This window comes from Pseudophryne corroboree, unplaced genomic scaffold, assembly GCF_028390025.1.
Source record: "Pseudophryne corroboree isolate aPseCor3 unplaced genomic scaffold, aPseCor3.hap2 scaffold_2307, whole genome shotgun sequence".
NCBI classification, from domain to species: Eukaryota; Metazoa; Chordata; class Amphibia; order Anura; family Myobatrachidae; genus Pseudophryne; species Pseudophryne corroboree.
Genome location: NW_026968960.1, coordinates 907 through 13286, shown reverse-complemented (window position 1 = coordinate 13286; position 12380 = coordinate 907). Strand labels below are relative to the sequence as shown.

The 12380-nt window shown below is 45.2% G+C and overlaps 9 non-coding genes across 9 annotated transcripts; 5 read left to right on the top strand and 4 right to left on the bottom strand.

Moving 5' to 3' along the window:
- Positions 1 to 108: 108 nt before the first annotated feature.
- On the top strand, positions 109 to 272 carry LOC135010180 (U1 spliceosomal RNA). The gene has a single exon (XR_010209612.1). It is a non-coding gene; the product is annotated as a U1 spliceosomal RNA (small nuclear RNA).
- A 152-nt stretch (positions 273 to 424) lies between these two features.
- LOC135010201 (U1 spliceosomal RNA) lies at positions 425 to 587 on the top strand. The gene has a single exon (XR_010209632.1). It is a non-coding gene; the product is annotated as a U1 spliceosomal RNA (small nuclear RNA).
- A 675-nt stretch (positions 588 to 1262) lies between these two features.
- On the top strand, positions 1263 to 1426 carry LOC135010191 (U1 spliceosomal RNA). The gene has a single exon (XR_010209622.1). It is a non-coding gene; the product is annotated as a U1 spliceosomal RNA (small nuclear RNA).
- A 152-nt stretch (positions 1427 to 1578) lies between these two features.
- On the top strand, positions 1579 to 1741 carry LOC135010210 (U1 spliceosomal RNA). Its single transcript, XR_010209639.1, has one exon. It is a non-coding gene; the product is annotated as a U1 spliceosomal RNA (small nuclear RNA).
- A 3734-nt stretch (positions 1742 to 5475) lies between these two features.
- TRNAN-AUU (transfer RNA asparagine (anticodon AUU)) lies at positions 5476 to 5549 on the top strand. Its single transcript has one exon. It is a non-coding gene; the product is annotated as a tRNA-Asn (tRNA).
- A 5312-nt stretch (positions 5550 to 10861) lies between these two features.
- Positions 10862 to 10977, bottom strand: LOC135010227 (U5 spliceosomal RNA). Its single transcript, XR_010209653.1, has one exon. It is a non-coding gene; the product is annotated as a U5 spliceosomal RNA (small nuclear RNA).
- A 261-nt stretch (positions 10978 to 11238) lies between these two features.
- LOC135010220 (U5 spliceosomal RNA) lies at positions 11239 to 11354 on the bottom strand. The gene has a single exon (XR_010209646.1). It is a non-coding gene; the product is annotated as a U5 spliceosomal RNA (small nuclear RNA).
- A 274-nt stretch (positions 11355 to 11628) lies between these two features.
- LOC135010217 (U5 spliceosomal RNA) lies at positions 11629 to 11744 on the bottom strand. The gene has a single exon (XR_010209643.1). It is a non-coding gene; the product is annotated as a U5 spliceosomal RNA (small nuclear RNA).
- Positions 11745 to 12030: 286 nt separating this feature from the next.
- Positions 12031 to 12146, bottom strand: LOC135010219 (U5 spliceosomal RNA). The gene has a single exon (XR_010209645.1). It is a non-coding gene; the product is annotated as a U5 spliceosomal RNA (small nuclear RNA).
- Positions 12147 to 12380: the final 234 nt, after the last annotated feature.

Genomic DNA, 12380 nt, shown 5'->3' with positions numbered 1-12380 from the left:
GCAGTTGTTGTCCCCAGATGAGAGTTCCCTTGTGCTGCCTCAGTTGAATCTCCTTTACTTGACAGAGATGTGCATGAGCAGCGGCCCTCCCCAGCCCTATCCCAAATCATACTTATTTTGCATAGGAGATACCATGGTCATGAAGATTGTTCTCCCAGGGTGAGGTTCATTCATTGCATTTTGGGTATGCTGACCCCTGTGATTTACCCAAATGTGGGAAACTCGACTGCATTATTTGTGGTAGTGGGGGACTGTGTTTGTGCTTTCCTCTGGTCAGCTCTGTTAAAACTCAGATTTCTTTGTCTCAGATTTTCCTCTAGCCTTGTTCTTCTTTCGAGAGTTCCCTTGTGCTGCCTCAGGTGGATCTCCTTCACTTGACAGGGGGGTGCCCGAGCAGCGACCCTCCCCAGCTCTAGCCCAACTCCTACTTACCTGCCAGGTGAGATACTATGATCAGGAAGGTGCTTCTCCCAGGGCAAGGCTCACCCATTGCACTCTGGGTGTGCTGCTCCTACGATTTCCCCAAATGTGGGACACTTGACTGCATAATTTGTGTTTCCTCTGGTCGGCTCTCGTATAATTCAGATCTCTTTGTCTCAGGTCTTTCTCCAGCCTAGTTTGCTGTCTGTTTCCACTTCTTTTATCTTGAGCCCCTCCCTTCTATACCCTTGTGCACTATCCTGACTTCTCCTCCCGTCTGCTTACTTTGTGCCTTCCAATGCACAATGCAAACTACAGGTAGTGCTGCAGGGCCCACACAATCTTTTACTTGCCTTAAAGAGCAGCTCTGGAGCTGTTACAGTGCCCTGCTGCTGCAAGAAATCAGCTTGAATGCTTCAGGGGATGGGGCATGGCCAACATGAGCCCCACACCAAAGGTGGGTGGGGGTGTTTAATGCGAACTAGGGGTAATCCAAGCACCGCAAAAGGCCGCCATGCCCTGCACGCCCCTTTTCTCTTTTCATATGCAGATGAGGGTTGAAGCCAACTTTGACCCACTGCTTGGATGACATCACCATATGCAAATCCATCTGCTGCAGGCCTTGCCCCAGGAATGCTTGCACTAGTTGTTGCATTTGGTTTGTTGTTTGGGGGTGCTTCAGTATTAGGCAGCCTTCTGCCCTCCCATGTTCATCTGAAAATATGTGTTCTCCCTGCAGTTGTTGTCCCCAGATGAGAGTTCCCTTGTGCTGCCTCAGTTGAATCTCCTTTACTTGACAGAGATGTGCCTGAGCAGCGGCCCTCCCCGCCCTATCCCAAATCATACTTATTTTGCATAGGAGACACCATGGTCATGAAGATTGTTCACCCAGGGTGAGGTTCATTCATTGCATTCTGGGTATGCTGACCCCTGTGATTTCCCCAAATGTGGGAAACTCGCCTGCATTTTTTGTGGTAGTGGGGGACTGTGTTTGTGTTTTCCTCTGGTCAGCTCTGGTAAAAGTCAGATTTCTTTGTCTCATATATTCCTCTAGCCTTGTTCTTCTTTCGAGAGTTCCCTTGTGCTGCCTCAGTTGGATCTCCTTCACTTGACAGGGGGGTGCCCGAGCAGTGACCCTCCCCAGCTCTAGCCCAACTCCTACTTACCTGCCAGGTGAGATACTATGATCATGAAGGTGCTTCTCCCAGGGCAAGGCTCACCCATTGCACTCTGGGTGTGCTGCTCCTGTGATTTCCCCAAATGTGGGAAACTTGATTGCATAATTTGTGTTTCCCCTGGTCGGCTCTCGTATAATTCAGATCTCTTTGTCTCAGGTCTCTCTCCAGCCTAGTTTGCTGTCTGTTTCCACTTCTCTTTTCTGGAGCCACTCCCTTCTATGCCCTTGCGCACTATCCTGACTTCTCCCGTCTGCTTACTTTGTGCCTTCCAACGCACAATGCGAACTACAGGTGGTGCTGCAGGGCCCACACCCTTTTAGTTGCCTTACAGAGCAGCTCTGGAGCTGTTACAGTGCCCAGCTGCTGCAAGAAATCAGCTTGAATGCTTCAGGGGCTGGGGCATAGCCAACATGAGCCCCACACCAAAGGAGGGTGGGGGTGTTTAATGCGAACTAGGGGTCATCCAAGCACCGCAAAAGGCCGCCATGCCCTGCATGCCCCTTTTCTCTTTTCATATGCAGATGAGGGTTCCAGCCAACTTTGGCCCACTGCTTGGATGACATCACCGTATGCAAATCCGTCTGCTGCAGACCTTCCCCCAGGAATGCTTGTACTAGTTGTTGCATATGGTTTGATATTTGATGGTGCTTCAGTATTAGGCAGCCTTCCGCCCCTCCCATGTTCATCTGAAAAGATGTGGTCTCCCTGCAGTTGTTGTCCCCAGACGAGAGTTCCCTTGTGCTTCCTCAGTTGAATCTCCTTAACTTGATGGGGGAGGGGCTGCCCGAGCAGCCACCCTCCCCAGCCCTATCCCAACTCATACTTATTTTGCATATGAGATCTCTTGATCATGAAGATTGTTCTCACAGGGTGAAGTTCATCCATTATATTTTAAAATAGGAAGGTACAAATTACATATTTGAATTGCATCTATGTGCTGGATTCAAATGTCCCCCCCCTTCCTTTCTCAATTGTGCCCATCAGCAGCTATTCTAAGGTTGCTGCCAATGGGTGTGACACATTAATTTCTTCTGTGGGGTACACAGGACTCCACAAGGATTCACATTGGGGTGTAGAGTAGGATCTTGATCTGAGGCACCAACCGACTCAAAGCTTTTGACTGTTCCCAAGATGCTCAGCGCATCCTCCTCTATAACCCCGCTTCCATGAACAGGGAGCTCAGTTTGTAGTTGGTGCCTTCAGTAGCAGGCCACTTAACAGGGGCCTGCCTCAGGAAGCCAATTCTTAGCTATTCATTTTGACAAGAAAGAGAAGAACTTGTTTTATGAGACTCTACAAGGGCTGCAGCAGGCTAGGTCTAATAGACATCTTTACTGCAGCTTCATCACTCCCAGCGGCGCTGTATACTCCCGTGCCCTGGTTGCTGGGTCACTGCAGCGGAGGCTCCGGTTTCTTCCTAAGGTCAGTCACACACACACCGCCCCTTCCGGATCACGAGGCCGCTGCTGAAGGGGAGCGTGGCCGTAGGGGGTGGACCGTGTGCGCACTGGCGATGGACACTGATTACTGGGCAGCCGCTCCACTAGCCACCAGGTACAGTTAAGGAGCACAGGTCTGGGGGTTTTTCTCCTATATTAAACCAATTTTGTACTGCCCGCAGCGCATTGTGATAGGTAATAGGGCCTGATTCAGGTTGGATTGCAATCACAATAAGTGATCCAACTGCAAAAATTGCTAAGAGCATACGCATGTGCCTGCATTTTCTGCGGCACCCCGCAGAGGAATGCGATCGCCTCTGCCTGTCAATCGGAGCAGGGAGGGGGGAGAGGGGGGTCAGCAACACTCCATTTCCATGTCAGGGATGGAGCGGTGCGGGGGCAAGGCTTCAAAATGGGGTCTGCAATGGAGGAGACACAGGGGGCGTGGTCACAGCAGCTGTATGACGTCACATTCAGCCGCTGTGATCACAAAAATGGTGGCGGCTTCCTGCGCGCACATACAGTCTGCACCAGCAGGAGGCCTACACCATTTTTTATGATCACGCTGAACTGCAGTGCGACTGCAATTACAGCATGGTCAAGAAGGGAGGCGTCATGCTGGGTGGCCATAAGAGATGAGCGGGTTCGGTTCCTCGGAATCCGAACCCGCCCGAACTTCACCCTTTTTTGCTCGGGTCCGAGCAGACTCGGATCCTCTCGCCTTGCTCGGTTAACCCGAGCGCGCCCGAACGTCATCATCCCGCTGTCGGATTCTCACGAGACTTGGATTCTATATAAGGAGCCGCGCGTCGCCGCCATTTTCACACGTGCATTGAGATTGATAGGGAGAGGACGTGGCTGGCGTCCTCTCCGTTTAGATTAGAAGATAGAGACGAGTGACATTTGATTTACTACTAATTTGGGGAGCAGTTGAACTTGTCAGGAGTACTCAGTAGTGCAGAGTTTTGCTGATAGTGACCACCAGTTTTATTATTTATAATCCGTTCTCTGCCTGAAAAAAAACGATACACATACCATATCTGTGCTCAGCCTCAGTGTGCTGCATGATATATCATCTATGTATATCTGACTGTGCTGAGTGCTCACTGCTCACACAGCTTAATTGTGGGGGAGACTGGGGAGCAGTTATAGCAGGAGTACAGTGCACACTTTTGCTGCCAGTGTGACCACCAGTATATTGTCTGCCTGAAAAAGTTAAACACTCCTGTGGTGTTTTTTTTTTATTCTATAAACGCATTCTGCTGACAGTGTCCAGCAGGTCCGTCATACATATATTATATAAATATTTACCTGCAGTAGTGTTATATTTTTTTTTTCATCTTTATCATCTCTATATTAGCAGACGCAGTACGGTAGTCCACGGCTGTGGCTATCTCTGTGTCGTCAGTGCTCGTCCATAATTGTATACCTACCTACCTGTGGTGGGTTTTTTTTTTCTATCTTCTTCATACTAGTAGTTTAGGAGTCTACTGACAGTGTCCACCAGGTCCATCATTATATTATATACCTACAGTAGTAATATATTTATTATATTATCTATACTAGCAGACGCAGTACGGTAGTCCACGGCTGTGGCTATCTCTGTGTCGTCAGTGCTCATCCATAATTGTATACCTAACTACCTGTGGTGGGGTTTTTTTTTTATCTTCTTCATACTAGTAGTTTAGCAGTCTGCTGACAGTGTCCACCAGGTCCGTCATTATATTATATACCTACAGTAGTAATATATTTATTATATTATCTATACTAGCAGATGCAGTACGGTAGTCCACGGCTGTACCTACCTCTGTGTCGTCAGTGCTCGTCCATAATTGTATACCTACCTGTGGTGGGGTTTTTTTTTCTATCTTCTTCATACTAGTAGTTTAGGAGTCTGCTGACAGTGTCCACCAGGTCCGTCATTATATTATATACCTACAGTAGTAATATATTTAGTATATTATCTATACTAGCAGATGCAGTACGGTAGTCCACGGCTGTACCTACCTCTGTGTCGTCACTCGTCCATAATTGTATACCTTGTATAAAGAAAATTAAGTGGATTTTTTAAAGAAAACAATACTGTCAATATACTATTAAAACAAATTAAAATGGTAAAAGTTATTGTACTTTAAGTAAAAATAAAAGAGCCAAAATATCAATCCCAGTTTTGGATTACTTTAATTAACAAAAAACAATGCATATAGCAGAGGATAGTTTCAATCTGCCTACCTCTGGGTTATGGGCCCAGCATGCTTCCGTTGCAGTACTCTGCTGCTCATGTAAGTGCAAGAGATCCTGAAGCACTCACTCATCATGGGAAAGTACCAATGTGTTTCTAACAAAAACTCTCCAGATTATTGACTTTTTAAAGTTTTTCTAGGAAACGTTCTAGATGAATGCTTATTAGCCTTTGTCAGTATATACTTTTACGAGGTGTCTCTGTGGTGCAATCGGTTAGCATGTTTGGCTATTAACCAAAAGATTGGTGGTTCAATCCCACCCAGGGATGTAATTGACCTTGTGATCAGATTTTGGTGATCTTTAAGTAGACAAGTCAAAATTTCAAACCCCCTCTTATGGTGTAGGGTACCTGGCCTTCTCTGATGTAATCAGAGTTAGATTTGATTAAGTTATTTTATAAAAAACAGCTAGGAAGCACAATTTAGCAGTGGGTTGCAGAGAAAAAAAAATTATGCTGGCAGAAAAGTCCAATTGAGTGATTAAACAGCTCTTCATTTTCTGACTTTATTTTTATGCTAACAAATTTGCTCTCTGAAAAGTGTCCACAAAGCCAAGTCTCTTATTAACACCTTTGTAGGAATGTTTTTTCACCTATTACTGAATTAAACTTGCTACATTGGAAAGGCAGCAAGATGCATCCTCATTTCAATGTCTACTGAAATAATACAGGTTGACACCAGGAAACATAAACGTTACTGCATCCTTGCTGCTTTCTCATGTGGAAGTCTGTTTAATGTGAAAACAAGGTAATATCTAATCAGCACACAGATAAGGAATTAAGAAAATCTTTCTTTATGGGTGAAGATGGAAGATGATTTTAATATATCACTTGTACATTTTGCATTGCTCTTCTGGTGACAATGTAGTTTGTTTTTGTCAATTACCATTTCAGGAATAGGGTAAAGAATATTAAGTGGATTTTTTAAAGAAAACAATGCTGATAATATACTATTAAAACAAATTAAAATGATAAAAGTTATTGTACTTTAAGTAAAAATAAAAGAGCCAAAATATCAATCCCAGTTTTTGATTACTTTAATTATAAAAAAAAAATGCACATAGCAGAGGATAGTTTCGATTAATCGACCTCTGGGTTATGGGCCCAGCATCCTTCCATTGCACTACTCTGCTGCTCATGGAAGTCCGAGAGATCCTGAAGACTAAATTGATTAAAGGCCTAAAAGTACTGGACTATAAGGAAAGACTTACTAGGCTGAATATGTATACACTAGAAAAGAGGTGCCTAAGAGGAGATATTATTAATATCTTCAAATATGTAAAGATACATAACAAAGAGTTATCAGAGGAATTATTTATTAAAAGAACACGTGGTCACTCGCTGCGACTGGAGGAAAGTTCAGAATGCAATGGAGGAAAGGGTTCTTCACTGTTAGGGCAATCAGGATGTGGAATTCCCTGCCAGGGAAGGTGGTAATGGCGGACTCTGTAATTGGATTTAAAAAAGGAATGGATACATTTCTGAATGAAAAAGCTATCCAAGGTTATAATACTTAAAATATCAACATGGTTAATCCGGGGGTAACATGAGTTATAGTAGCTAACTAGTCATAAAACATTATTCAGCAAGTATGTAGAATCATCACAACTTAAAACAGGTTGAACACGATGGGCAATTTGCCTCTATTCAACCTCAAAAACTATGTTACTATATGTTACTATATTACTGTAGTATACAGAACACCACAATGCAATGAGCAGTGATAGTGAGCACTGATGAGGATACTAGAACTGACACTGAGCAGCAAGATGCAGCACTGGACTATTAGTAATGTACTGTAGTATGCTGAGCACCACAATGCAGCACAAGACAATGAGCAGTGATACTGAGCACTGATGAGGATACTACTGAGAACTGACACTGAGCAGGAGAGACACACTACTAGTATTACTGAGCAGCAATAAGTAACCACTGATACTGAGCACTGATATTGAGATTTCCACTGAGAGAACATAGCCACGTCCTCTCCGCTCTCTCTTCAATGCACGAGTAAAAATGGCGGCAACGCGCAGCTCTATATATAATATCCGAATCTCGCGAGAATCCGACAGCGGGATGATGACATTTTCCCTTGTTCAGGTTTTCCGAGTCAGGCGGGAACAACCGAGCCTGCCTCAGACCAGTGTAAACCACGTGGAGTTCGTGGGGAATTCGGTTCTCGGAGAACCGAACCCGCTCCTCTCTACCTTATACCCATCAATTTTTTTTATTTTCAATCTAAGCCCCTGCAGTTTTCTGTAAGCATCTGCTTCGCTATGATGATCAACAAGTCACAAGGGCAAACACTCAGGGCTTGAGGCATAGATCTTTGGACCAGCTGCTACAAGCATGGCAGAGGTGTCACTATCACTGGTGACACCCAGAGAGGTGGCGAGGGAGATTGTAATGCAGTGCGTGCAAATAAGCAGCGCAATGGTAAAAAGGAGGCATGATTTCATAGGTAGGGGCGTGGCCTGGTGGCCTGAATCTACATTTTGTTGCTCCGGGTGTCCCGGGGGTTGGGGGCTGCACCCGGGGACTAGTGTGTAAGCGGTGCTGGCTCCTGCACAGTGACAGGGCATGGCCACCCAGTATGACACCTCCCTTTTTTACCATGCTGTAATTGCAGTCGCACTGCAGTTCAGCGTGATCATAAACAATGGTGTAGCCTCCTGCTGGTGCAGACTGTATGTGCGCGCAGGAAGCCGCCACCATTTTTGTGATCACAGCGGCTGAATGTGATGTCATACAGCCGCTGTGACCACGCCCCCTGTGTCTCCTCCATTGCAGACCCCATTTTGAAGCCTTGCCCCCGCACTGCTCCATCCCTGACTTGGAAATGGAGTGTTGCTGACCCCACTCTCTCCCCCTGCCCCGATTGACAGGCAGAGGCGATCGCATGCAGGCACATGCGTATGCTCTTAGCAATTTTTGCAGTTGGATCGCTTATTGTGATTGCAATCCAACCTGAATCAGGCCCTATTACCTATCACAATGCGCTGCGGGCAGTACAAAATTGGGTTAATATAGGAGAAAAACCCCCAGACCTGTGCTCCTTAACTGTACCTGGTGGCTAGTGGAGCGGCTGCCCAGTAATCAGTGTCCACCCCAGTGCGCACACGGCCCACCCCCTACGGCCACGCTCCCCTTAATCAGCGGCCTCGTGATCCGGAAGGGCGGTGTGTGTGTGACTGACCTTAGGAAGAAAGCGGAGCCTCCGCTGCAGTGACCCAGCAACCAGGGCACGGGAGTATACAGCGCCGCTGGGAGTGATGAAGCTGCAGTAAAGATGTCTATTAGACCTAGCCTGCTGCAGCCCTTGTAGATTCTCATAAAACAAGTTCTTCTTTTCTTGTCAAAATTAATAGCTAAGAATAGGCTGCCTGAGGCAGGCCCCTGTTAAGTGGCCTGCTACTGAAGGCACCAACTACAAACTGAGCTCCCTGTTCATGGAAGCGGGGTTATAGAGGAGGATGCGCTGAGCATCTTGGGAACAGTCAAAAGCTTTGAGCCGGTTGGTGCCTCAGATCAAGATCCTACTCTACACCCCAATGTGAATCCTTGTGGAGTCCAGTGTACCCCACAGAAGAAATTAATGTGTCACACCCATTGGCAGCAACCTTAGAATAGCTGCTGACGGGCACAATTGAGAAAGGAAGGGGGGGGGGCATTTGAATCCAGCAAATAGATGCAATTCAAATATGTAATTTGTACCTTCCTATTTTAAAATATAATGGATGAACCTCACCCTGTGAGAACAATCTTCATGATCAAGAGATCTAATATGTAAAATAAGTATGAGTTGGGATAGGGCTGGGGAGGGCTGCTCGGGCAGCACCTCCCCCGTCAAGTTAAGGAGATTCAACTGAGGAAGCACAAGGGAACTCTCGTCTGGGGACAACAACTGCAGGGAGACCACATCTTTTCAGATGAACATGGGAGGGCGGAAGGCTGCCTAATACTGAAGCACCATCAAATATCAAACCATATCCAACAACTAGTACAAGCATTCCTGGGGGAAGGTCTGCAGCAGACGGATTTGCATACGGTGATGTCATCCAAGCAGTGGGCCAAAGTTGGCTGGAACCCTCATCTGCATATAAAAAGAGAAAAGGGGCATGCAGGGCATGGCGGCCTTTTGCAGTGCTTGGATGACCCCTAGTTCGCATTAAACACCCCCACCCTCCTTTGGTGTGGGGCTCATGTTGGCCATGCCCCATCCCCTGAAGCATTCATGCTGATTTCTTGCAGCAGCTGGGCACTGTAACAGCTCCAGAGCTGCTCTGTAAGGCAAGTAAAAGGGTGTGGGCCCTGCAGCACCACCTGTAGTTCGCATTGTGCGTTGGAAGGCACAAAGTAAGCAGACGGGAGGAGAAGTCAGGATAGTACACAAGGGCATCCTTTTCTCTTAGTCCGTAAAGGATGCTGGGGTCACATTAAGAACCATGGGGTATAGACGGGATCCGCAAGAGACATGGGCACTTTAAGACTTTCAAAGGGTGTGAACTGGCTCCTCCCTCTATGCCCCTCCTCCAGACTCCAGTTATAGGAACTGTGCCCAGGGAGACGGACATTTCGAGGAAAGGATTTATTGTTAAACTAAGGTGAGCATCTTACCAGCTCACACCTTAAGCATGCCACAGAACGTGGCATTCAACAGAACACAAGCCAACGGCATGAACAATTGCAGCAAAAAGCTGACCAGAACCGTAACACAACATGTGTATAACCACAAGTAATAACTGCAGACACAGTATGGACTGGGACGGGTGCCCAGCATCCTCTACGTACTAAGAGAAAAGGATTTACCGGTAGGTATTAAAATCCTATTTTCTCATACGACCTAGAGGATGCTGGGGTCACATTAAGAACCATGGGGTTATACCAAAGCTCTTGAACGGGTGGGAGAGTGCGTACGACTCTGCAGCACCGAATGACCCAACTTGAGGTTATCATCAGCCAAGGTATCAAACTTGTAAAACTTAGCAAAAGTGTTTACTAAATAGCTGCTCGGCAAAGTTGCAATGCTGAGACTCCCCGACCAGCTGCCCAGGATGAACCCACCTTTCTAGTAGAATGGGTCTTCACCTAATTCAGTAACGGCAATCCTGCCGTGGAATGAGCATGCTGAATCTTACCACAGATTCAGCGCATAATGGTCTGCATGGAAGCAGGACACCCAATCCTGTTGGGAGCATACAAGACAAACAGAGCCTCTGTTTTCCTAATCTGAACCGTTCTGGTGACATAAATTTTCAAAGTTCTGACCACAGCCAGAGACTTTGACTCAACGAAGGTGTCAGTGGCCAAAGGCACCATGTGGAAAGATGAACCACCTTTGGCAGAAATTGTTGACGTGTCCTCAATTCTGCTCTATCTTCATGAAAGATCAAATAAAGGCTCTTGTGATACTGCATGGTTTGTACTGTTTTCCATGTGCTCCCAGATCTTTCAAGCAAGTAGCATGGTCAAGAAAGTTCTGTTTGAAAAGAAACAAACATTTACTGTCATTGTTATGCAAATAAACTTACATTAAAGCTAACAAGAAAGCCCACTCGTTCTGTCTTTAAACTGATAAAAGAAACCCCAATAATATGGGGCATGCAAAAATTGAGATAAAACTCAGTTTTGCTCCTCTCCACGGAAATCTTTAATAAAAGGCGAAATATTTGTTAGTTCTGAAGAGAAACCAGAGCATGACCAAGATTCCACCTGTCGCCTGAGTGCCATGCCAGCAGTTCTCATTCAGCTCAAAGTGAGCACCCAATTTGAATGAAAGAAAGCAGATTTCTCACCAGGCTTCCCCTTGCTATAAACATGGTTTGTACTCTTTTCCATGTGCTCCCAGATCTTTCAAACAATTAGTTCTGTTTGAAAAGAAACAAACATTTACTGTCATTTCTATGCAAATGAGCTTACATTAAAGAACACTCGTTCTATCTTTAAACCGATAAAATAAAACCCCAATAAGATGGGGCATGCAAAAATTGAGATAAAACTCAGTTTTGCTCCTCTCCACGGAAATCTTTAGTAAAAGGCGAAAGATTTGTTCGTTCTGAAGAGAAACCACAGCATGACCAAGATTCTACCTGTCGCCTGAGTGCCATGCCAGCAGTCCTCATTCAGCTCAAAGTGAGCACCCAATTTGAAAGAAAGAAAGCAGATTTCTCACCAGGCTTCCCCTTGCTATAAACATGGTTTGTACTCTTTTCCATGTGCTCCCAGATCTTTCAAGCAATTAGTATAGTCAAGAAAGTTCTGTTTGAAAAGAAACAAACATTTACTGTCATTTCTATGCAAATGAGCTTACATTAAAGCACACTCGTTCTATCTTTAAACTGATAAAAGAAACCCCAATAAGACGGGGCATGCAAAAATTGAGATAAAACTCAGTTTTGCTCCTCTCCACGGAAATCTTTAGTAAAAGGCGAAAGATTTGTTCGTTCTGAAGAGAAACCAGAGCATGACCAAGATTCCACCTGTTGCCTGAGTGCCATGCCAGCAGTCCTCATTCAGCTCAAAGTGAGCACCCAATTTGAAAGAAAGAAAGCAGATTTCTCTCCAGGCTTCCCCTTGCTATAAGCATGGTTTGTACTCTTTTCCATGTGCTCCCAGATCTTTCAAGCAATTAGTATGGTCAAGAAAGTTCTGCTTGAAAAGAAACAAACATTTATTGTCATTGTTATGCAAATAAACTTACATTAAAGCTAACAAGAAAGCACACTCGTTCTGTCTTTAATCCGATAAAAGAAACCCCAATAATATGGGGCATGCAAAAATTGAGATAAAACTCAGTTTTGCTCCTCTCCACGGAAATCTTTAGTAAAAGGCGAAAGATTTGTTCGTTCTGCAGAGAAACCAGAGCATGACCAAGATTCCACCTGTCGCAATCTGAGGTAGGCAGATTGAAACTATCCTTTGCTATATGCATTTTTTTTTTGTTCATTAAAGTAATCCAAAACTGGGATTGATATTTTAGCTTTTATTTTTACTTAAAGTACAATAACTTTTACCATTTTAATTTGTTTTAGTGCAAAAGGCATATCAGCAGTCAGCACTAACTGGTGACATGCCATTTGTACAAGTAAGCCATGTGTGACT